Genomic DNA, 23,097 nt, shown 5'->3' with positions numbered 1-23,097 from the left:
TCCCCTGCACTTCTGACCACGGTCGGAAAGAGAGAAACGCAAAGAGAAGTCCCGCGCAGGAAAGGTTCAACAGGTGTTTGCCCTTTTAAACAAAATTAAGCAAAGAAGAATATTTACCATGAGTCAGCAGAAATGGCAGCACTGAAGAAACGTAAGATAGCAAGTGAGTGTAGAAGATTTCAAACACGGTGGGAAAATGAATATTTCTTTAAGTAGATCAACGGAAAGTGTGTCTGTTTGATTTGCTCTGAAGATGTTGCCGTGATGAAAGAGTATAATATCCGTCGGCACTATGAGACCAAGCATCAGAGCAGATACGCTTCGTACACAGGTGCCGAACGAGCACAGAAATTCAATGCAAATGGCAGCAAGCCTGCAAGCTCAACAACAGTTTTTTTTCCATCGCGGTGAGTCAACACACGCCGTCCATCCAGGCCTCCTTCACTATTTTCCTCGTGTTATTAGCAGCGTTACACAAGGGGTTGCCGCCTGCCTGTCTCCTAATAATGGCCTCCACGTCTCCCCACAGGCTTCATAAGAGCAAAGGGCACAGGCTTAGGAAGTAAAGGAAGCTCCTATGAGCTGTCTCCGTCTGACACCTACAAGGATGCTGTTCGCAAGGCCATGTTTGCACGCTTCACAGAGATAGAGTGAAGCTAAAAGGTGAAGAAAATGCATTCTGAACTGTGAAAAAGTATTCCCTTTATGTAAAAACTTGTTTTGTTTTTGGATTTTTTTTTTTTTTTCATAGCTGCATATTTTGTCACAGAGTGTAATTGTAAAGTAAAGCTTTTTAAATTGTGTGCGTTTAATGTTAAAATTGTCCTCGTTGGTCACCCATAAGCCCTTTTTTTTGGTCTACTTTTCTCAGAAAACAGGACTTCGACTCTTTATAATCTACAAAATCGTGCACTCTGCCATTCAACCAAACTAGCGGCTACATATGTAAAGATCTGCTGGCTTCAGCTGCTCAATAAACCCGTTCTGAACTGCATGGTTGGAATGAGGTTTCATTGTTTCATTTTGACGTGCGCTTGTTTCATGTGGCACAGATCAGCATCACTGCAGCAATGTTCTTCACATTATAGGTGAGTTAAAAATACACAGTGATCATGTGTCAATGTGTCACCTCTTGTGTGCCGCCCGGACCTTTGCTCATTTTTCTGTGTTTGGCCTTCACCAAAATAACTTTGGACACCCCTGGCATAGGGAAATCTGCATCCTGAAACAGTTTATTTGCCCCCCCTGGGTCTATGGGTGGTACTGCAACGTCCTAAGTGCTCATCTATTTATTTAAATACCTTGCTGCACACTTACACAACATGCTATAGTTTTTTAGGCTTGGCTTTTCTGAACTATTTTCTCTTTAACATCAGTCAATAAAATAATCCTGCCACAACTATACAGAACTGAGACATGCCCATGTTCTTAAACAAATAAATTTTCTCAGCAGCTTTGTGATCCAGCTCAGATGTGGTCGTTTCGTTTCAGCAGATCATACCTACAACTCCCTGACATCCTGTGTTGCATCAGATTGTTGTGATCAGTGGATATTTGCCTCCAATCTGCTTATCTCAGGAGCACCTGTTCTATGTTCTCTTGACCCAGGAGAGTGTGTCGTGTCCTGCTACAGATGAGGAATGAGTACAAGCAGACACAGGATACAAAGGGGCTTTCTTCTGATACTCAACAGGCAATAGTTTGCTTGAAGTTCAGCATGGATTGCTAAAAGAAAATTCACTTTTTTGCTCTTGTTTGTTTTAGTGCTTACGTATCATCCATGTTTTGTGATGTTTAGGATTTTCTCACAAATGATCATCTATCCATCCATCCTCGTAACCGGTTTCAGGGTCACGGGGCTGCTGGAGCCTATCCCGGCCTCTCGTGGGTGGGGCAGGGTTCACCCTGGACAGGTCACCAGTCTGACACAGGACCACGGTCATTCTCACATTGTTGCTGTCACCCATACACACTCGTATTCATACTTAGGGACAATTTAGAGTAACCAATTAACCCCTGATGCATGTTTTTAGACAGTGGGAGGAAGCAGGAATCCCCAGAGATAACCCACACATGCATGGGAGAACATGGAACATGCAAAGGACCATTAACTTCAAAATCATGTGATATTTCTTCTTTGTTTTCAAATAGAAAAAGTTTTGTGAATATTTTTGGATTGAGTTTTACTCTTAAGCAAACTGTTGTAGTTGCAAATGGAAAACAGAGATAATTCCAGGTGTCGTCTGTTAATCTTACGTAGGGTAGTGCCAAAATATCGATATCGCGTTATTTAGTCCCGCGATTGATTCTCGAGATGTCTTCGTCAAGTATCGACCTTTTATTTACATTTAAAGCCCCTGTAAAATGTTATATTAACCATCCTTTGGTAAGACAATTCTTCGGAGGGTCGATAAGGGGCGCTCGTTGCGAGATTGGCTGTTGCGGGCGGACAAAGAAGAACACACATTCCTTGCCCAACCGGCTGCCATTTTCGAATAATTTAAGCGCAATGCATTGTGTCTCATACGCGGTGCATTCTGCTCAATATTCGCCAATCGAGTGAGCATCGATCCACACTGGTTTTTCGTAGAGACTTCTGGGAAATTTCTAGTCCACTCGATTTTTGAACTGTAGATTCGGACAACCCTACAAAATGGCGACCGCACTATATAGTGGACTATATAGGGGTTAGGGCGGTAATTCGGACACAGGGAAAGATAAAAAAAAAAAAAACAGTCAAACAATGAGACGCGCCGGCAGCATTGAAGCTACATCACCCTAAGTTGTGTGAGAAAGCCGTGGCTGCTGCTGACCTGAAGCCAGCACAGCCCGGCACGGATATCTTTTTGCAGACGAAGCTACCGCCGTCTTCTGCGAGAGCACTGGCAATAACAAACGGAAAACGGTCTCCCCGTCCCTGCAGCGCGGTGGAGAACGAGGAATTTTGATTTTTATTGAAAGCAGTAGAGCCACGCTTTGACATTCCCTCTCGGAAATACTGAAAAAAGGACCCCTGCGCTCTACGCCCAGACCAGAGCTATGGTTGAGATGGAAACAGCAGAAAGAGAGGCATCACTGCCCTTAAACCCCCCTTCTCCTCAAAGCAGCGGTAGACGAGCGCCATCTTGACACTAAAAAGCCTTTAGTTCTCAAAAAAAAACATGTACATTTAAACATACATCGCATGCAGCTTTTCCCCCAAACGTTTTGTTCACAAAGATGTTTAATTTTGGATGCACTTTATTTCTTCATCTATTTTATCCCTGGTCATTTATTTTGAAAGCAGTTTCAATCTTAAATAACTTAAAGGATAGTTTCTAGCTACTTTATTTTTTTTCTGGGAGAATTTTATTTTTGTTTACACCACATTTGCACTAAATGGTGTCATTTATTTTTAACAAAGACACTATAATTTGTTCACAGAATTAATATCTGATTCACAGCTATTTTTTTAAATTAAGCAATGGCTATGGATTTGTTTTTCAAAAGTTAATACCAATATGCCTGGCAGCTGCTTGACTTATTCATTTTTTTATCCTGTTTACAGCAATTTTGTACCAAATTATGGCACTGCTGTTCATGTTCCCATCGTTTAAACCAAGTTTTACAGATATGTCCAAATGAAAAATTCTATTGTTTGTCAAAGACAAAGTATTACTGATTTTAGAAATGTTACACAGAAGTCTGTTATTCATTACACCAAATAGGACACAAGTTGTTTATTATCATGGGGAAATAGTTTCAGTTATTCAAGTTCTTCTGTCTTAAAGTTTGATGTATCGTGAGTTGTTAGAGACGAGTTATATCGATTATCACAATATCGCCATATTGTGATAGTATTGTTATCGTGAGCAATGTATCGCAAATCGTATCGTATCGTGAGGTACCCAGTGGTTCCCAGCCCTAATCTTACGTACCAACATAATAGTGGATGGTGATGGGTACATTTCATGTATTAAAAAACATTCATAGAAATGTATCAGCAGAATGCAAAAGTAAGACATCTCATAAGCTCAGCCTCCTGTTAGTCCTGGGAGTGTCCAAAGATCCAGCAGAAATGTTCAGATGAAGTAGATTCTTCTGTTAGAATGCCTGCTCAAATGGGTTTGCATGAAACATAAAGTCTAAAGTCAAACTTTGCAGAAAATAGCATCATAATCTCTAGAAATAACCCTGCAGGTTGGTTGGACTTGGAACATGGTCTAACACCTACACTTTTAGAAGAGTCAAAGGGTTAAAAAAAAGGGTGCTGAAGCTAAACTGCACATTTTTAGTTTCCATGTTGCTAATAGCAGCAGAAGAATATACCGTATTTTCCGGACTATAAGTCGCACCGGAGTATAAGTCTCACCAGCCCAAAAATGCATTATACAGTAGAAAAAAACACAGATAAGTCGCACTGGACTATAAGTCGCATTTTAACTTTCACAACCTTATATGACACAATCATAGCAGACTGTTTATCTAATAATTTCACAGTAATTTTTTCTCAAACTTATTTATTTATTCTTTTCATGAAGCATCATTGGCTAACTAATACTCTGTTTTCATCCTGTATTTGTAGAAACAGTTTTCACTTTTATTGCATTTCTGAATCTATGAAATCATTGGAAAATAAAATATTATGTTCTTAGCCTTCAAGATCTTACTGTAAAAAAGTTTGCTGATTCTCTGAGTCACTTAACTTACTCTTAACACTTAACATACCTCATACATCAAATTGACCCAGGAACATCATCTCTGTTCCTCACAAATGAACACAACAGGAGGGTTAACAATGTATTTATTTCAATTTATTTCTAATATAAGTCGCTGCGGAGTATAAGTCGCACCCCTTGCCAAACTATGAAAAAAAGTGCGACTTATAGTCCGGAAAATACGGTAGTTATGTGAGGATTACACTAAGTGCTTTATTATGGCACCAATCCTGGTCTCCTGCATATTGGATCCTACACCACCAATTCCTGATTAAAGCACAAAAGTGTTGTTTGTAAGGAACAGTGCCTTCAAATGTGTGGCTACATTGAACTTCCTGTGTTTAGTAAAGCAGATTGAAGTGAATTATTGATCCTAAACTCATAGAGCTTTGTGAGATTAAAAGATTTGTATTCAAACCTTTGATCATCTTTGTTTGCGTAGAATAAAAATTAAAAAAAAACAAATCTACAAATAAAAAAAATTAAAGGAAATTCCACTAAACTGTGTTTCCATTTAAAAAATTTATTTTGGATTTCAGCAAACTAAAACACTAAAAGCAATTTATTGTTAAAACACGGATCTGCAACCTGAGGCTCCGGAGCCACATGGTGTTCCTTTACTTCTCCACTGTAGCTCTATGGTTGAACAAAAACTAGCACTGCAGGTATTTAGATTTAAAAAAAATGTTAAGTAAACAGTAAGCAACTAGTGAAGTAAAAAAAAACAAGTCAAGTAGACTAACTCAAATGTTAAGCCTTTTACAAGAAATTAAAGAAAAATAATTGGAGGTCAGTAAATACAGCCAGAATTTATACCAGATTATAAATTTGATTATCTATTTTTTAACAAATTCAAGCATTTTTAAGTGGACCTAATTGTTTGAAAAATACATTGAGGGTCACTTAATTTGCTCTTATTTATTCTTGGTTAGTTAAATGTACACATTTCTGAGCTGCTTATGTTTTTTCATTGCCTTGGAAAAGGTAGAAGCTGATTTTTTTATGGTCTGATTAAAAGAACATTTCTTGTTTAAGTTTGTACCCTGTATGTAATATGAAGGGTTAAAAACATCTTGGTTAGATCTTAACTATAAATGTAAAAAAAACTTTTCAAACAAAGAGCATTTCTTCTTTTTCACAGATTAACTGCCTTGAAAGGTGACATGGAACATCATTCCAGTGTCCCAGAAATTCAAAATTGGTTTCTCCACAGTCTTCCTCTTTATCATAATCATCAGGCTGACCAGATCCCCAGAACCTGTCAGGTCAGAGAATAAGATAATTAATTCAGACAACTTTATCGAATAAGTATTTGTAGTTGTCTAGGAAAGAAGCATACACACACACACTCACACTCACACACACTTCTTGAGGAGCTTTCGTGTCGTAACATTTGTGGTTTGTGCTCCACAGTTAAATTCATTTGTTATATTTCTTCAGATTCGTTGCTTACTAAACTATCTGTACACAAATTTATTTTACTTTAGTATTTATTTTCTATTGAGTTCTCTCTGAGTCCTGATTAGGTGGCAAAGGGAGGAGCAGGACGAGTCCCTAAACATTTCGAGATGATGGAGGAGGAAAACAAAGTTATTCATTAGTTGGACTATTGTTTGTATTTTAAAATATTCTCTACTTGTTTTGAAGTATGAGTTCAGTTTTGTTTGTTAAAGTATTAATTACCAATGATTTACTTCTTTAGTTAATATTTAGGTTTTAAATGTTTTGTATTTGTTGTTCCCTTCCTATTGTGTCATTGGTCTGATCAGCCAGTATCAAATCTCCCTAATGTTTGCTGTTGGGGGGTCAGTTTTGGTTCAGTTGGTTTGAGCTTTTGTTCCAGATTCTGTCAGTTACATTTTTTTGTTAAGTTGGTCTTTTTAAATTTAGGCCTATGCTATGTTGGTTTTGGGTGAAATATACGACGGAGTTTTAGGGCCACGGTGATGAAAAATAATTCTGGCCAACATGACGAGATTAAAGTCGTCATGTCGACTTTAATCTCGTCATGACGAGAAAAAACTCGACACAAAGTTTCGAGAAAAAACTCGTCGTGTCGAGATTAAAGTCGAAATAAAGTTTCGAGATTAAAGTCGCAATGTTGCACGAGAGCAGTGAAGCTGAGTCTTTCAGGAGTATTTAGTGTTATGGCTAATGTTAGTGAGCTAGTGGCTTTGTACTTCAGAGTTTACGACAGAGTTTTATGGCCACCGAAAAAAAGTAATTTTATTCGGAGATAAAAACTCGTAAATTTACGGGAAAAAATTCATAGATTAACAGGGAGAAAACCCCGAAGTTGTCTGTTTATCGGAGCCTAGTTTGAAGATGAAATATGTGGAGTTTTTTGTGAATCTTTATTTCCGGATTATAGGTTTAAAACAAAGAGATTCTGAGCCTTCTGGCGACTCAAAATCAGATTATTTTCCGTGCAGCCGTCTTTCCGGGGTTCAGTGTCAGTAAAGCGGACTTTCATATGTAAAATAAGGAGCTCAGAGACACGTTTGGGTGCAGAGGATCGCTGCAGCCTTTATTCTCCTTTTCATTCACATAACCTGAAGTTCATCTGTCACATTACGTCATGAATCTGTCATCCGATCACCAATGCGGAAGTAAACAGTGTTACATACGCCCCCTCCTGCAGATGAAGCGACCCGTTTGATCATTAAAAAACAAAGATGAATGAAAATAGTCTGTTATATTAGCATTACAACGTTGAAAAAGGCAAAAAGTGCTTCTCCTCCTCAGACGGAAGCATCACACAAACATAGAGATCTGGGGCCTCATTTATAAACGTTGCGTACGCACAAAAGAAGGCGTACGCCACTCTCTACGCAATAGTTGAGATTTATAAAAAGCAAACTTGACGGGAAAATGTGCGGTCCTTCACGCAAGCTCTGACCCAGGCGTACGCACAAAAACGGGTGAAATGAGAAACTGCGACACCGTTGGCAGATGGAAGAAACACGTGAAAGTGAAAATGACAATACCGCCTCTCATAAATAACATGAAGACTTCACAAAGCAAGACTTACAATTAACAGCCTACACGAACACCCGTTTGATCGATCAGCAGTGAAACAAACAAAAAAAACACACGAAAATCACAACAGAAATTCAAATGAACATTTATTTGCAAAAAGAAAAGTGAAATATGTTCTGCAATATTGGCATGTTGTGCAATTCATCCTCATAAATAATATAGTTAACAGAACGAAATAATGTACAAAACTGATACTCCCGTCAATGTGTCCGTCTGGCGGAGCAGATATAGGTGCGGGCGTGCGGACGGACGGACAGACGTACTAATTGTCCACTGGGGAAAGTTGTTTTCATATTAGAAAATTTCTTCATAAGCTACGGAATTATGGTATTCATGCATATGCCTTTAGTTTGTTTTATTTTTGATAAAATAATGTATGGCGTATGTCTCAACCATTCAGAAAGCAACAAGAAATTACATTTGCGCTGAACAATTTCCCATTTCCACGTCGATTATCACCGACATCTGTAGCTTGTCAGATGTAATTAAATGGAAGGAAATAAAATGCCCCATCACAATGCGTAATGACGCACAATGGCTGATCTTGCGCTCTTAGAAGATGTGGCAAATGGAAGAATTCGGAGTGAACGCATCTTTAGACAGCAAGAAGACGTGCTGGCAAACGAGGACGACTGGCTTATGAGCCGGTTCCGACTTCCTCGAGCCGTCCTGTTGGACCTCTGCGGGCTTGTGGGGGTGTGTCACCCGGTGCATCTGGCGCGTCGGCGTCCCCCTGTGCCTCAGTCACCACTAAGGGATTCCCCAATTCTTGCCGCTTGTCTCTCATCAACCCCCCCCCCCCCCCCCCCCCCCCCCCGTGGCAGACGTGCCAGACGTGTTTTTGCCTCGACTTTGATGTCCGACCATTTCTTTTTTATTTAACCACGGCCCGAGGTCGTGAGGCTACAGCATGTGCAGCGTCTGCCACTCACGTGGCTTTTTGGCATTAGTAATGCCCACACTGTGCCCTCCAAACAACACTTTTCTCCTCTTTTCCATCTCGCCAACGATAAATTCTACTTCACATTGAGTGAAGTCACGTTTTTTTGATTTCCTCTCTGTGTTTGCCATGGTTTCGCAATCAATGAATATTCATTTGTGGGCGTTTCACGGACTATTTATGGGCAACTATGGGTGTGTCATGAGGCCGCAAAAGCTGCGCAGCATTTAGAATTGGTTGTGATTTATTAAGGGAAAGATGCGTAGGATGTGCGTGCGCACAGTTTTATAAATCCGAATATTTCTGTGCGTACGAACGTCCTAGTTTTCATCCGTACGCCACTTCTGACGCGAATCCGAGTGCTCCTCTGCCCAAAAGCCCGCCGAGGTCCAACAGGACGGCTCGAGGAAGTCGGAACCGGCTCATAAGCCACTCGTCGTCGTTTTCCAGCAAGTCTTCATGCTGTGTAAAGATGCGTTCACTCCGAATTCTTCCATTTGCCACATCTTCTAAGAGCGCAATATCAGCCATTGTGCGTCATTACGCATTGTGATGGGGCATTTTATTTCCATCCATTTAATTACATCTGACAAGCTACAGATGTCGGTAATAAGCGATGTGGAAATGGGAAATTGGTCAGCGCAAATGTAATTTCTTGTTGCTTTCTGAATGGTTGAGACATACTCCATCCATTGTTTTATCAAAAATAAAACAAACTAAAGGCATATGCATGAATACCATAATTCCATAGCTTATGAAGAAATGTTTTAATATGAAAACAACTTTCCCCAGTGGACAATTAGTACGTCTGTCCGTCCGTCCGCACGCCCGCACCTATATCTGCTCCGCCAGAGGGACACACTGACGAGAATATCAGTTTTGTACATTATTTCATTCTGTTAACTATTATTTATGAGGATGAATTGCACAACATGCCAATATTGCAGAACATATTTCACTTTTCTTTTTGCAAATAAGTGTTCATTTGAATTTCTGTTGTAATTTTCGTTTTTTTTTTTTTTTATTTGTTTCACTGCTGATCGATCAAACGGGTGTTCGTGTAGCTGTTAATTGTAAGTCTTGCTTTGTGAAGTCTTCATGTTATTTATGAGACGCAGTATTGTCATTTTCACTTTCACGTGTTTCTCCCATCTGCCGACGGTTTCGCCGTTTCTCATTTCACCCGTTTTTGTGCGTACGCCTGGGTCAGAGCTTGCGTGAAGGACCGCACACTTTCCCGTCAAGTTTGCTTTTTATAAATCTCAACTATTGCGTAGAGAGTGGCGTACGCCTTCTTTTGTGCGTACGCAACGTTTATAAATGAGGCCCCTGGTCTCTATCTTTTGTTCTAACATGAGTCAGCAGGACGCCAGAGATGCCAGGCAAAGGGAAGAAAGTGCTTGGCAGAAAAAACGATTCAGAGCACTCCAGCACCAATTTCAACTCCTACGAATGGTTCAGTTCAGGTACATACCACCTCAACACCTGAACTGGATTTACCAGAGCCTGAACTGTCTAACCGGGGACCTCTGGAGACTGCTGACATTTCTCATGTAAACCCCAGTAATGTGGCTGACAATTCAACACACCAACCATCAGGTCAGTCCCATCTGGATGAGCAAGAAAATAGTCAATATGGCACCGACCTTCCTTTATGGTCTAAAGCGTTTTACAGTCACAGTCACCCATGCACATGTAACAAGTGTTAAGTTTATATCAGTTTAATTCCACCAAAATCATATTAAATTGTTGTTTGCATACATTTGCGCCAGTGTGTTAGTCTGTCTGAGGGTACTTGAACTCACCTAGGGCAGGCAAGCAGGTGCTAATGAGCGTGCGCACTCAGACTGCTGCCAGCTAAGGCTGAGTTAAGACGTGGATCTCCGTGTGTCCGTCCTTACTAGTTTTATTTTTCTTTAAATTGGTTGTTAGTTTGATGCAATCATAACTTACAAACTTATTGTTTTGTGTGAATTGTGTGGTGTCCATTTTCCGTAGTTTGTGTTGGTTCTGGATATCCTGGAGAAACTCCCGGACCTGCTGCGATCTTTCCCTGCCACAGTCAGGAGGCTGATTTGTGCACACCCCTAGCTCCAGTCTGCTTCCAGCCTGTACAGATTTGTTTTTGACAACTGACAATTTTAACCTGTTCTGGTACAGAACCTCATTTTATAAAACTGATGAGATTCACGCCAGTCCACTGGGCAGAAATGTTTTAGCTGCCAACATCAGACACTCTGTCCAGACATCACCGGCCCCCATCATGCCCACACCAGTCCAGACCTCCTCTTCATCCGTGCAGACATCGGTCTGTGGAAGTGACTGACTGGATGTGGTATCACCTCCCCACATACCCCAAGAAACTGCTTGAACCATCAACAGTGCTTCCTTGCCACGCCCTGCTGCCCCCCCCAGTCTATCCCATTAAGACTATTATTACAGCCAGGTCTTCCATGAGGGGACGTGGTGGGAGAAAAACAAACATTAACTGCCTTCGTCCACTAAAGGAAACACCAAAACCTGAGGAAGCAGCTTCCACAACCACTCCACCCCCCTCTTTTAAAATGACACTTTTTAACATTCGATCTTTGTACAACAAAACTTTTATTAAAAATGATTTTATCCAAGATAATAATATTGATGGTCTCTTTTTAACAGAAACATGGCTGAGCACGGATGCATCTACTGTTCTCACAGAGGCCTCTCCACCCAATTTTAGCTTCGTTTTTTTCAACCAGGGAGGGCAAAAAGGGTGGGGGTTCGGAATCTATAATGTCCAACTAAAGCCGATTTCATTAGATGAGTACCCCAGCTTTGAACATCACGCCTTTGTTTTTCAAAGCCCTCCAATTTTATGCATCAAAGTGTACAGACCACCCAAACCAAGCTCTGTTTTTATTGAGGAGTTTTCTGAGTTTTCAGCATCTGTCCACACTTCCTTTAACATGATTTTAATAACAGGTGATTTTAACCTGCATATAGACAGGAAGCCAGACTATTGCACCACTCAGTTCTTGGACTTGCTCGCTTCTCTTGATTTTAAACAGCAGCAGCCGACTCACAACAGGGGGCACACTCTTGACCTTGTCATCAGTCATGGTTTGCCTACCAGTGTGTCCACTGTTGTGGACCTGGCTGTATCTGACCATTACTGTGTGCTTTTTAACATCACTGGTTTTATAAAACAAGAGACCTCTGTGAGAACGGTGAAGAAACGCTACTTGACTCCTGAGGTGGTCGAAAAGTTTATTACATCTGTTCGCTCCAACCCTCCACCTGCCAAAGCCTACGGAGAGGCCGCTTTTCAGCTCTATGGCCCCCGTTTATGGAACAGTCTGCATGAGGACCTGAGAGCCACAAAGAGCATTAATGTTTATAAGAAAAGGCTCAAGACCCATCTGTTTAACCTGGATTTGAGCTAATTTTTTACTACTTTTATTTATTTATATGTATTTATTTATTCATTTTATCTTGTTTTATGAATTTGAACTCGATTTTTAACGCCTTATTTTAATTTACCTTATTTCAATGTTTTATTGTTTTTATCAAGATTTTTACTTTTTCATTCTCTTTTCATCATGTTTTAATGTAAAGCCCTTTGTGTTATACTTTTATATGAGAAGTACTTTGTACATAAAGTTTTGATTTGATTTAATTTGATTTGATTTATTTAGCTAGAGCTAATGTGCAGTTTTTTGGGAACCAGTTGAGCCATTTTTCATTGATGTTTAAGTAAACTTTTTTTTCATTGTTTTTGTGCATTTTTCAATTGTTAAGGGGGAAATATGGAAGAAACTCAGGAGAGCATTGTTAATTTTGGTTTTTCTGTTAACCAGGTACGGTGCAGTTTACTCATTTTATTGTGTACTTTTTGTTTTACTTTACATGCGGTCTGGGGAGGTGCTGCGTGTACTCAGACTGCTGCGAGCTGTGGCTGAGGGGGAAAAACACAGAAGAAACTGGACAGCGTTGTTAATTTTAGTTGTCTGTCAACCGGGATTAAAGGAGATTGACTGAGCATCCAAGTGTGGTTTTTTATTCACTGTAACACAACGCAGAGCAGAAAACTCCACCCAGATACAGTGGTGCCGTGACCTCTTGGATTCCAGAAGCATCAACGTACTTTCGATCACTGGGAAGAATAGTCTCATCACAGTTTTTCAAGTTTGTTTGGTTTGGAGTGATAATATTTTTTTGGAGTGATATTTCTGTCACTACGTTGCACACAAAAATTTCTAAGTTGCAAATGAAAATATGAAATATTTGCTTTTCAATTATTTTTTATATTGCTTTTAGTTTTTTTTTATTTTGTTGTAAAAAAAAAATTTTGCACTCAAAAACTTTTTGAGTTTGCAAAACACTGGTTACTAGGCCATAATCAGTGCCGTACAACTTGTTCAGCAACTCCTCAATCTCTCCTGCCGAGAGCGCTTCTCCCAACTGTTTTATTCTCTAGCTGCCGCACCAGCCCTCCTATTTCCCTTATTTGACCCATAGCTGAACCCCATTGGTCCAAAATAGCCAACGACAGGCTGAGCGACAGAACTGAAAGCCAATCAGCATCTCTGCTTGATTCGTTCAATGAACTCCGGAACATAGAACGCGACCCAACAGCCACCCAGTCCAACTCAGCCCAACAATGGTCCCCAACCTTAATGCGCCACGGACCAGATTGAGGTCTGGCGACATCCTTACGAACGGGCATTTTAAATGTGGTGGACTAACACTGTAGCAACGCTACAATAGGGGCAGGGACACGTGATAATACGTACTCTGCACTTCTGATTTGACATGCAAAATATTGTACATCACACAGCTGTCATCATCCTCTCCCCTTCCCACACTCATGGTGCTAAAAAGAAGTAAACACAACAGGATGAAATAACTAAGGGTGAAAGAACATATCTGCCAGATGAAAGGACCCGTAGGCAAAAAGAAACCCCCGTGCTCAACCCTATCTTGACCAAAACAGGCAAACGGGATTGATTCCCATAATTTCCTGTGCTGCCAGCTCAGAGAGTAACACCTGCGGCCTATGGAAAACCGACACAACAATACAACAAAGTAATATGATCTGACCTGCATGATGTGTTGGTTGGCGGAGCGGGCCAACCAAGAACTGGAGGCCGCTCTCAGGTGCTTGGCGGCCCAAAATCAATCGGACTGGTCCAAGTATCTGGTTTGGGCAGAATATGCCCACAACACCCACTCCTCTACCGCCACGGGCATGTCCCGTAAGCCTCTCTGGGTTACTCACCCCCACTGTTTCCTTCTCAGGAATTGGATCTGGCGGTGCCCTCGGTCCAGCTCCATCTTCAACGTTGTTGGGATATCTGGCTGCAGACCAGGGCCGCTCTTATCCGCACTACGGAGAGCAACCGCCAGATAGCCAACCGCCACAGGGGGGTGAGTCCCGAGTACCAACCTGGCCAAAAGGTGTGGCTGTCATCTCGCAACATTCCTCTCCAGGCTTCGTCCTGCAAACTGTCCCCCAGATTCGTTGGACCATACACCATTGACCGGGTCATTGACCCGACGTGTGTCAGGCTCCATCTCCCGGCGGCTCTCCAGATCCATCCCATGTTCCATGTGTCCCAGATAAAACGTGTCTCCGAGAGCCCGTTGTGCCCGCCGGCCACTTACCCCCCACCCGCCCGTCCCATCAATGGGGCCCCCGCCTTTACTGTCAATAAGATCTTGGATGTTCTGGGTCGTGGGGTCCAGTTCCTGGTGGATTGGGAGGGGTATGGTCCAGAGGAACGTTCGTGGATCTCTCGTTCGCTCATTCTGGACCATACCCTCATTGACGACTTCTACGCTGCCCATCCGGATCGTCGCCTTGGACCGCCTGGTGGCGGTCGTTGAGGGGGGGGGTACTGTCATGTTCGCTGTCAGCTACTCCTCCCTCCCCCCTCCTTCCTGTTTTGGACGCGACCAGCTGCAAGCACTCACCTCATCACTTCCGCCTTCTTAAGGATCCCCTGGATCTTCAGCCGGTGCCAGTTTGTTGTTCCTCCTATGGTGCATAGTCTGGTCAACTCATGTTTGTGACTATTGTCTCGTTGCTCTCTGTTCATTGTGACTCTCGCTCTGCTTCAGGAAATACCTTTTGGAAACTCACCTGGTCGCAGTCCCTTGGACGCCACAGTCCTCCTCCTGGGAAATCCGCAGCAAGATCCCTCCAGCCAGCCGCCGCTCCTCGCCTAAGAAGAAACCCTCTTCATCTCAACTCTTCATTAAATTTTCTAAACCTACCTCTGAGTCTGAGTCTCTTTCTGGGTTCCAGCATTTGGGTCATTCCGAACTCACGTCTAACAATGACAGGTAACCTATCACATGACCGAGAAGAGCGCCTTGGCCGGCGTCAAGAGTGACGTGGACGGATGCAACAGAGAATTTTTCAAAATAAAACATCTTTCAGATTCCGAAATAAATAAAACGGAAGTAATGTAAGTTATTTATTCTTTCTGTGCGGCCCGGTACCAAATGACCCACGGACCGGTCCGCGGCATGGGGGTTGGGGACCACTGCGCTACAATATGTTTAAAACTAAAAATACAAGTGAATGTGTGCATTTTGTGCGCTTTCAACACTTTCAAAGTACAATAAATATGTGGATTATTTTTAATAAAATTTTTATGCTGTTGCTAATAAATGATGAGTATATCTCACCAATAATGGGACTTCTGATGCTGCATGGTGATTTTGCTGATGGTCTTGTCTGGTTGATATGTGCTGAGTTTAAGTTTCATGCAGGCGTTGAGACTTCCATCCGTTTAACGTGATCCTAGGTTGGTCTGAATGTTCTTTAGATGTGAGAAAGACTGTTCACATTCAAAGGTGGAGCCAAACATTGTCAGTACAGCAATACTCACACGCTGCAGTGTGTTGTGAGGTGGAACCCTTTTAGGTGTTTTAGTTGCATGCTTTTGTGTGTTTTTTTTTTTTGCTGTTGTTCCACCTCACTGACATTAACTCCCAGACTGGACACACCTAAGACTGGACGCACTTGGGTGTCCAATCAGCAAATTGGTCACCCTATTTAAGAACTGGCAGTGAGAGGAGGGAGAGCAGAGACGTCGGCTGTGGGTGATGACAGAGGCAGACGACACTGGAGCCGGTGGTGTAACCAGCTGAGTGGGTTTTCCCCAGCAAAAGGGTACCTCAAAGCGACATGTACTCAGAGGCAAGGCGAGGAGCTCTGCCGGAGTGTGAGTACCACCCTCCTGTCTAGTGGCACCCCAAAGCAACATAAAGTTCGGCTGGGTCTTCTTCAAAGTACATGGATACTGGCAGGATCTGTTTTTATATTGCAGGTGGCTGTTTTAGGGACTAACCTGCTGCACCTTTGAGTGGACTGTGGTGGCTCAGGAAGACCAAGAGAGGACTGTGGCCACCTGCAGGATCTGCCTCCCCCTGGTGTTTTATGGACAGTTTTTCCATCATTTTTATTTTTGTCAGCACATTTTTGTAGGGTTCTCTTTTATTGGTTTTAATTGCTTTTTTTAAAATCCTTTTTAAACAAAGGATTTTAATTGTCATGGTTTAAAGTGTTTTACTGAGCTTGCTGTGATTCGCATGGCTTTTACTTGATTAAATTGCAATTGAACCCTTAATTCCTTTCCGGCGTTTGCTGTGTGGTGCTCTTCCCCTGGAACCTTTTGCAGTATTCATTTAGTAGGCCCCCCCATTTGGCAAGGGTGGGGGCCGACACAGTGTGTGGTATGTGACGGGCAGCGTGTTCTAAGTTTTGACAATCAGTGCGCCATTCACCTTGCTGCCTGGGCCCACTACCCCTCCCTTTTGTCCTGCTCACACATCCCATTCCTGCAGCTGCGCACTCTTCTCAGAGACGGGAGCACGCTATGGAGTTAATTCAGTCTCAATAATCAGAAATGCACACAACCTGTTTTACAAATGCACACGCTCCGATTCACAAATGTCATTCTATGCAAACGTGAAAAATAAATTCGGAAATACACACCCTGTGTTACACAAACACACAGATTGTGTTTCACACATGCACACTAAATGTTTTACAAATGCACAATAAGTGTTTCTCACAAATGTGCACACTGTGTTTTGCAAAAAACATTTTAGAAATTCACAATAAATGTATCAGAAATACACAGTAGGTGCTTCACAAACATGATTTTTAGGTACACATGTGATGTGAACTCACAGATCATTCGAACTGCAGACTGTGCATTCAAAACCCCGTTCTCGTTTGTGAATCTCCCCGTGTGTGTGAGAGATTTTTCTACGGTGAATATTGAGACTCATCTGACGGAGCAGGTCAACTAATGTCACCATTGGCTAGTGAATCTGTCAATCAAACTCATCGGCAAAGCAGGCGGGTTCGCTTTCAGCCAATCGAATGGCCCCTTACACTCCTCACTTTCAAAGTGACGAGGGAGGGAGCTGTTCAGCACAGCAGTTGAGAGGACGCGGGCGGCAAACATGGCGGAGAGTTCTTCCGAACGGGATCAGTCTCAGCCCGTAAGTAATGCATTTATTTGATCATTCCCTCGTTGTACGCCCTGTAATGTTATTGAATACTAAGTTGAAGCGTTCTCCTTTGCCAAGTGACATGTGTGAATGCTTTATGAACACTTCAGCCGAGTCGTTTGCAGAGTATCCCCACCGCTAGCTTAGCTTTGCTTTGCTTTGCCTGTGCGGTAAAATTTTTTTTAATGGTTTTAAAGCGGGGGAGGACTTATGGTTTTGTCAAGTTTTACCAGCTCTTCACACAACACGAGTAACTACAACCAACCAGGGGCTTCGAAACTAGCCGGCTTTCGACTCAAGTTGTGTCTGCCTGTGTGAGTGAACTTCAAGCCGGTGTCGGTTCAAGCTAGCGCCTGTAGCCATGCCGGATTTACAGCAGCAAAGAAAGTTTAATAAAAAGTATTGATTTGGAGACGGGGATTTGTTTAAACACTGATGCTATGCTATGCTAACTAGCTAGTTGTTCCGTGTGCTGCCTTTATGTAAACGCGATCCGGGTTAAAGTTTAGACACAGTCTTTTCACAACCCAGACTTTAAGACGGGGTGGATATGTGCAACAAAGTTAATTCATATGACATTCATGAAAACGGCATTTTTTAAATATAACAGACGTGAATCCACTGTTGAATGAAAGCAGCCTCATTAAATTTCTAACGTTAGAACCCGTATTGTGCTGAAAAGCCCTGTGAGACTGTGTCAGAGTGACAGCACTAAATAACCCGTATCTTTAATTCCAATGACGTAATGACAAGAATCCCAAACATTATGTTTTTAGGCTGTTTTGTAGTCGATAAATAGTCACAGAAAGGGCGGATGGGAGAAATATGCTGTCAACAGTGATTAGAGTAGAAGTTACTGTAAGTATTACACACAGGTTTCCTGTGATCAGTGTCTTGTCTCTGATTTTTTTTTTTTAAAGCTGTTCTTTACTACAAGCTCAAGTTATCATAGCACGAGTGTTTTAAAAAATTCCCCTTTCTAATATTTGAAAATTATGTAATTTAATCTCAGACAGCTAAATGATCTAATCCATGTTTGTCGTGTTTTTATTTATTCTCTAGGAATTGCTGAAGCGTGACATCCTAAATACCTTTCTATTCTATTCTATTTGATATTTTATTATCCTATTGTATTACTGTTTTATCAATTGGGAATTTAGCATTTTTGCCCCTGTAAATATCTGTCAGTTGAAAGTATTTGTACTTGTATTCCATAGAACTTGCACCTGAAGATGGCAGACAACAACTGTGCAGACTTGGCCTTCTTCAGTGACGCTGTGAACGTGTATGGCTTTCCTCTGAGGTATTCATGTTATTCATAAAGAAATCTTTATTCACATATCAGGCAGTATAAGCACTTGGTTATTTGTACAAAAATAAAATAACTTTTTTTAGACTCCTCTGAAAACAGAGGCAACTCTAAAACTCTTTCCCCTCATGAACAACATTTTACCCCCCCTTAACAGTCTCTCTCGCCTCAATGTTTCCCCCAGTGTTACATGTAACCCACTCCTGCAATTTATCTAACCTAGAAATTCTACTTATTGGCAACATACATAAGAACACTACATTTTAAATTGATGTGTACCGTATCTGCGATGCATTTGTAATTATGTGTTTGAGACATGATTTTCATGTTATAGTCAGGGTGAGAGGAGATCACTGAGGTGAAAATGTGGGCATAGCTGAGTTGATGCTCACAGTACGTAGAACTGACACAAACAGCTTCATTGTGGGAAAAGTGTACACAATCAACGGTGAGTTGAACCTAGTTTTAGACGCTTTAATATATACATAAAAGTGAATGATGTATTAAAAATAAATCTGACAATATAATATTTCTTTTTGCTTTTTTCAAATACAGGATTGAGCCCCTCTGGTGTGATGTCTTCATGAGTGTTACTGGTTTATATTACAACATCCTGCACTCTCCTGAGGACCAAGACTTGCTCAATATCAGTAACGTCACGTATTCTGCTGCCATTACATCTTCCTACCACGCATTCAGGCCAGTTTGGATGTCTTTAGTGACGCGTGGGACAGCCATCCAATCAGGACGGAGCAAAGCATGACACCAACGGAGCTGTGGCAGTTGGGCTTGACCCAGAACCCTGTTTCTAATCCCCGGGTAAGTGCTTTATTTCAGTGTTTTTCAACCTTTCTTCACTTGTTCCACGGTCTGACTCCGGACTCTGTGGAGAGCTACACCGCTAAAGACGAGCTTTAGCTGGTATTTTTGTTATAACTGAGCGACTTTATCAGCAGAATTAAGAACAAGGAAGTGAAGACTTTAACCACTTCTGATTGGTCAGACTGATGACATGTGATTAAGCCTTCAAGAATGATTGGCGGAGACAGTTAAAGGGGCGCGACTTTTCCTTACAAGGTTATAGCTGCAGCTAAATCGCGGTACCGTCAACCTTATCAAAATGTATTTTATAGAATTAAATAAACACAAAGAAAAAGTCATTTTAAGATCTTTCATATTCTTAACTTCTCAGTGTTTTATCAGTGCCTGTTTGGATGAACAAAGAGCTGATTTCCTGGAGATGGAAAATGTTTTTAGATCAGTGAAGTACGGGCAATTCCCCACGGCACACTTGACCATCTCCCACGGCACACTAGTGTGCCGCGGCACACACACTGGTTGAAAAACACTGCTTTATTTAATCTCACTGTACTGGACAACTGATTTGTGTGCAGTTCGACTAAAGTGGAAAGTATCAAGAACAGTATAATGAAATCACAATGACTACAAGGAATTTTCATCAAATGAATGAAAAGTATTATTGTTGTGTGGTGCAAACTATTTCCCTAAATTGTTTGGTTTTTAAATCAAGTAGGAAGAATAGCACATCTGCAAGTTCAAAATGCATCACAATGCATGGCATTATGAGCCATCAGCTGTACTAATCTCACTACTTTGTTAAGAGTCACTTATTTGCAAATTAAAAACAGTTATGGAGATATGAGGGCTGCCTGCCAGAAACAATATAAGTCATTATTAGTGGGTCTCTGTTCCTACATAATCTAAAACATTAAAAAAAAAGAGTGCTGTTCATAAACAGTATCTTTCTTTTTTTTTTTTTGTCAGGGTATGCTGGTTCCAGAGATTGAATGGGAGGAGAGTGGATCCATGGCTGAACCTCAACCTGGGATCAATGTCCTGGTATTGGACATTCCCCTTTTAGGTCCACAAATGTTGGAACTGCAAGACGACATCAACTCATTGTTTAATTCAGACCGTTTGGGAGTGGACCTACATCTTTACTGTCCCATTTGTTTAGAATTTAATTTAGGCAACATAATTACATACAGAAGAAGAGAGACTGAGGGGAGGAAGACAGCGTTCAAATCAATACTGCTGTATTGTTCAAGGGACTTCATTGTATGTAAGGATGTTATGAAAATTAGTTCCAGTTTAAATAAAATTCAAATCAGTAGAGATCCCACATTTGCTTAAATTTTGATGTTTTAATCTGTCCATGTTTTCACTGAATTTTACTCTGCAATAAAGGGTGAATGTTTGCAGTTTGTTGTTGTATGACCATCTTTTGTTGTGTAGTATTTAACCAGCTATAAAACCCAGAGAGATGAGGATCTTTTTTGCAAGGGTGACCTGGCCAAGAGGTGTATATGTATATGGTTACAATATAAAATCAATGACATTTGAATTATTAAAAAAATAAAATTAAGGTCCATCAAAGTGACATTGGGCTGAGCAGGGGAGGTGTATTGGGTATCTGTGATTGACAGTGAGATGAACTTGAGGTAATGTAGTCCCACTGCGTGGTACGGAGCAAAGTGATGCCAGTTTCTCCACAGAACCTACTGTGGAAGTTAAAGATTTTTCTCCTCCACCTTCAGATGATCAAGACCGAAGGGAACCGTTTCTGAGTGTTGAAATGACGCTAGCATGAAAGCTAAGAGAATAACGTACAAACAATCCCCAGTGAAACGTTCATTGTAAATCTCATGACCAGTTCAGAGTTCGATGGATTCTATGTCAACTGCATTCAACCACTGTAGCCTTGCTCCCAGGTCCACTGAAAAGTTGCGCAAGCCAGTAAATTTTGACAACCGAAGGCAAATAAACCGACAAGCCATGCTAAAGCTAACACGCCAACGACCGACTGGTACAGAATCAAACTTGGGCTGGGCTTTTGCCACCAGCAGAAAGTGTAAGGGGCCATTCGATTGGCTAAAAGCGAACCCGCCTGATTTGCCGATGAGTTTGATTGACAGATTCACTAGCCAATGGTGACATTAGTCAGCCTGCTCCGTCAGATGAGTATTAATATTCACCGTAGAAAAATCTCTCACACACACGGGGAGATTCACAAACGAGAACGGGATTTTGAATGCACATTCTGCAATTCGAATGATCTGTGAGTTCACATCACATGTGTAACTAAAAATCATGTTTGTGAAGCACTTACTGTGCATTTCTAATACATTTATTGTGAATTTCTAAAATGTTTTTGTGAAAAACAGTGTGCACATTTGTGAGAAACACTTATTGTGCATTTGTAAAACATTTAGTGTGCATTTGTGAAACACAATGTGTGTGTTTGTGAAACACAGGGTGTGCATTTGTGAAACACAATGTGTGCATTTCCAAATTTATTTAGCACATTTGCATAAAATGACATTTGTGAATTGAAGTGTGTGCATTTGTGACTTGGAGTGTGTGCAATTCTGAATTATGAGACTGATCTGGCCTCATAGCACGCAGCTGCAGGGACAGCAATTCGTAGGTACAAACTCTGTGATATAACAGATAATAGTGGCGCAGATTTTTTTTCTTCAAGCACCGCTACTACTGCACGTCCTCCTGGCATTGCATCGCACCCGAGTAGGACTGGTCTAATGACAAAAAAATATATATATTTATTATTAAAGATTTATCTGCGAGCCAGATGTGGTCATCAAAAGAGCCAGATATGGCTCGCGAGCCATAGGTTCCCGACCCCTGATCTTATCCCAAACACTTGTGCAGCATCAAATATGTGATTTAAATCTTTTAATGTTTTGTTTTAACAAACAGATCTTAAAGAAAATCAAACTTTTCACTAATATTTTGCTCCAGAAGATTCACAGATCTCACACACAGGCCTGTTGATAAAATGTCATGAGAAAATCTACAGCTTATATACAATTTCAGGAGATCCTCGGCCATAAATTCACAAATCTGACCAAATAAAAATTAATCGATCCTAAAAAAAAGTAATACTTATTAAAATAGTAAAAAGAGAACATTTTCATCCAAAAAGACAACACTGAAGGTTAAAAGAGCTGGTTCAGCCTCTGAGCCTCGGTAGCAGACACCCTGTTAGATAAATACGGTGGTTTGATTGGTTAGATTCTGGACCAATTAGCAGCTGTTTGATGACAGCTTTGTCAAGCTAAACAGAAACTTAACTCAGCAAAATCAAAGAGGAAAAAAGTGAGATGACACACAACGCATGCAAAAACTATTTTGCGGTGGCAGTTATATCACGTTAAGTCGCACTCAGAATAGTCAGCAAAATCAAAGATGGGAAAAAAGCGAGACTTGACAAAACGCATGCAAAAACATGTTTTGCAAAGTCAAAGTTTTTGAATGCAAAAATAAGTTCCCCAGGTAGGAGCGTTAGGGACTCAGAGGTTGAGCTCTACTGTTAACCCCCCTAACTCTACTGTAACCCCCCCCCCCCCCCCCCCTTACATGTTGCAAACTCAATAGACACAGACAAAGCTGAGCTCAGCATTTTAATATCTGATTTGGCTAATCAGATTCAGAACAATGTTGGGAGTTCTCACTCACAGTCCCAAAGCACTTTTCAGAAAGCTCAAAGTTCTCCCGAGCTGAACCTGTCTGGCGTCAAACTTGTACTGCAGTCTGACGAACCACCAATATACAGAAGTGATGGG

General features: G+C 41.3%; 1 long non-coding RNA gene across 2 annotated transcripts; it reads left to right on the top strand.

Annotated features, from left to right (window-relative positions):
* Positions 1 to 17,043: 17,043 nt before the first annotated feature.
* LOC144988767 (uncharacterized) lies at positions 17,044 to 20,716 on the top strand. Of its 2 annotated transcripts, none has more exons than XR_013652760.1 (5): positions 17,044 to 17,175; positions 18,402 to 18,469; positions 18,832 to 18,941; positions 19,049 to 19,312; positions 20,279 to 20,716. It is a non-coding gene; the product is annotated as an uncharacterized LOC144988767 (long non-coding RNA). The 2 variants fall into 2 exon arrangements; XR_013652759.1 differs by having other exon boundaries at positions 18,402 to 18,487.
* Positions 20,717 to 23,097: the final 2,381 nt, after the last annotated feature.

Source organism: Oryzias latipes, chromosome 21, assembly GCF_053564925.1.
Source record: "Oryzias latipes strain Hd-rR chromosome 21, Olatipes_Hd-rR_3.1".
Lineage (NCBI taxonomy): Eukaryota > Metazoa > Chordata > Actinopteri > Beloniformes > Adrianichthyidae > Oryzias > Oryzias latipes.
This window is presented reverse-complemented; position numbering and strand designations above follow the sequence as displayed.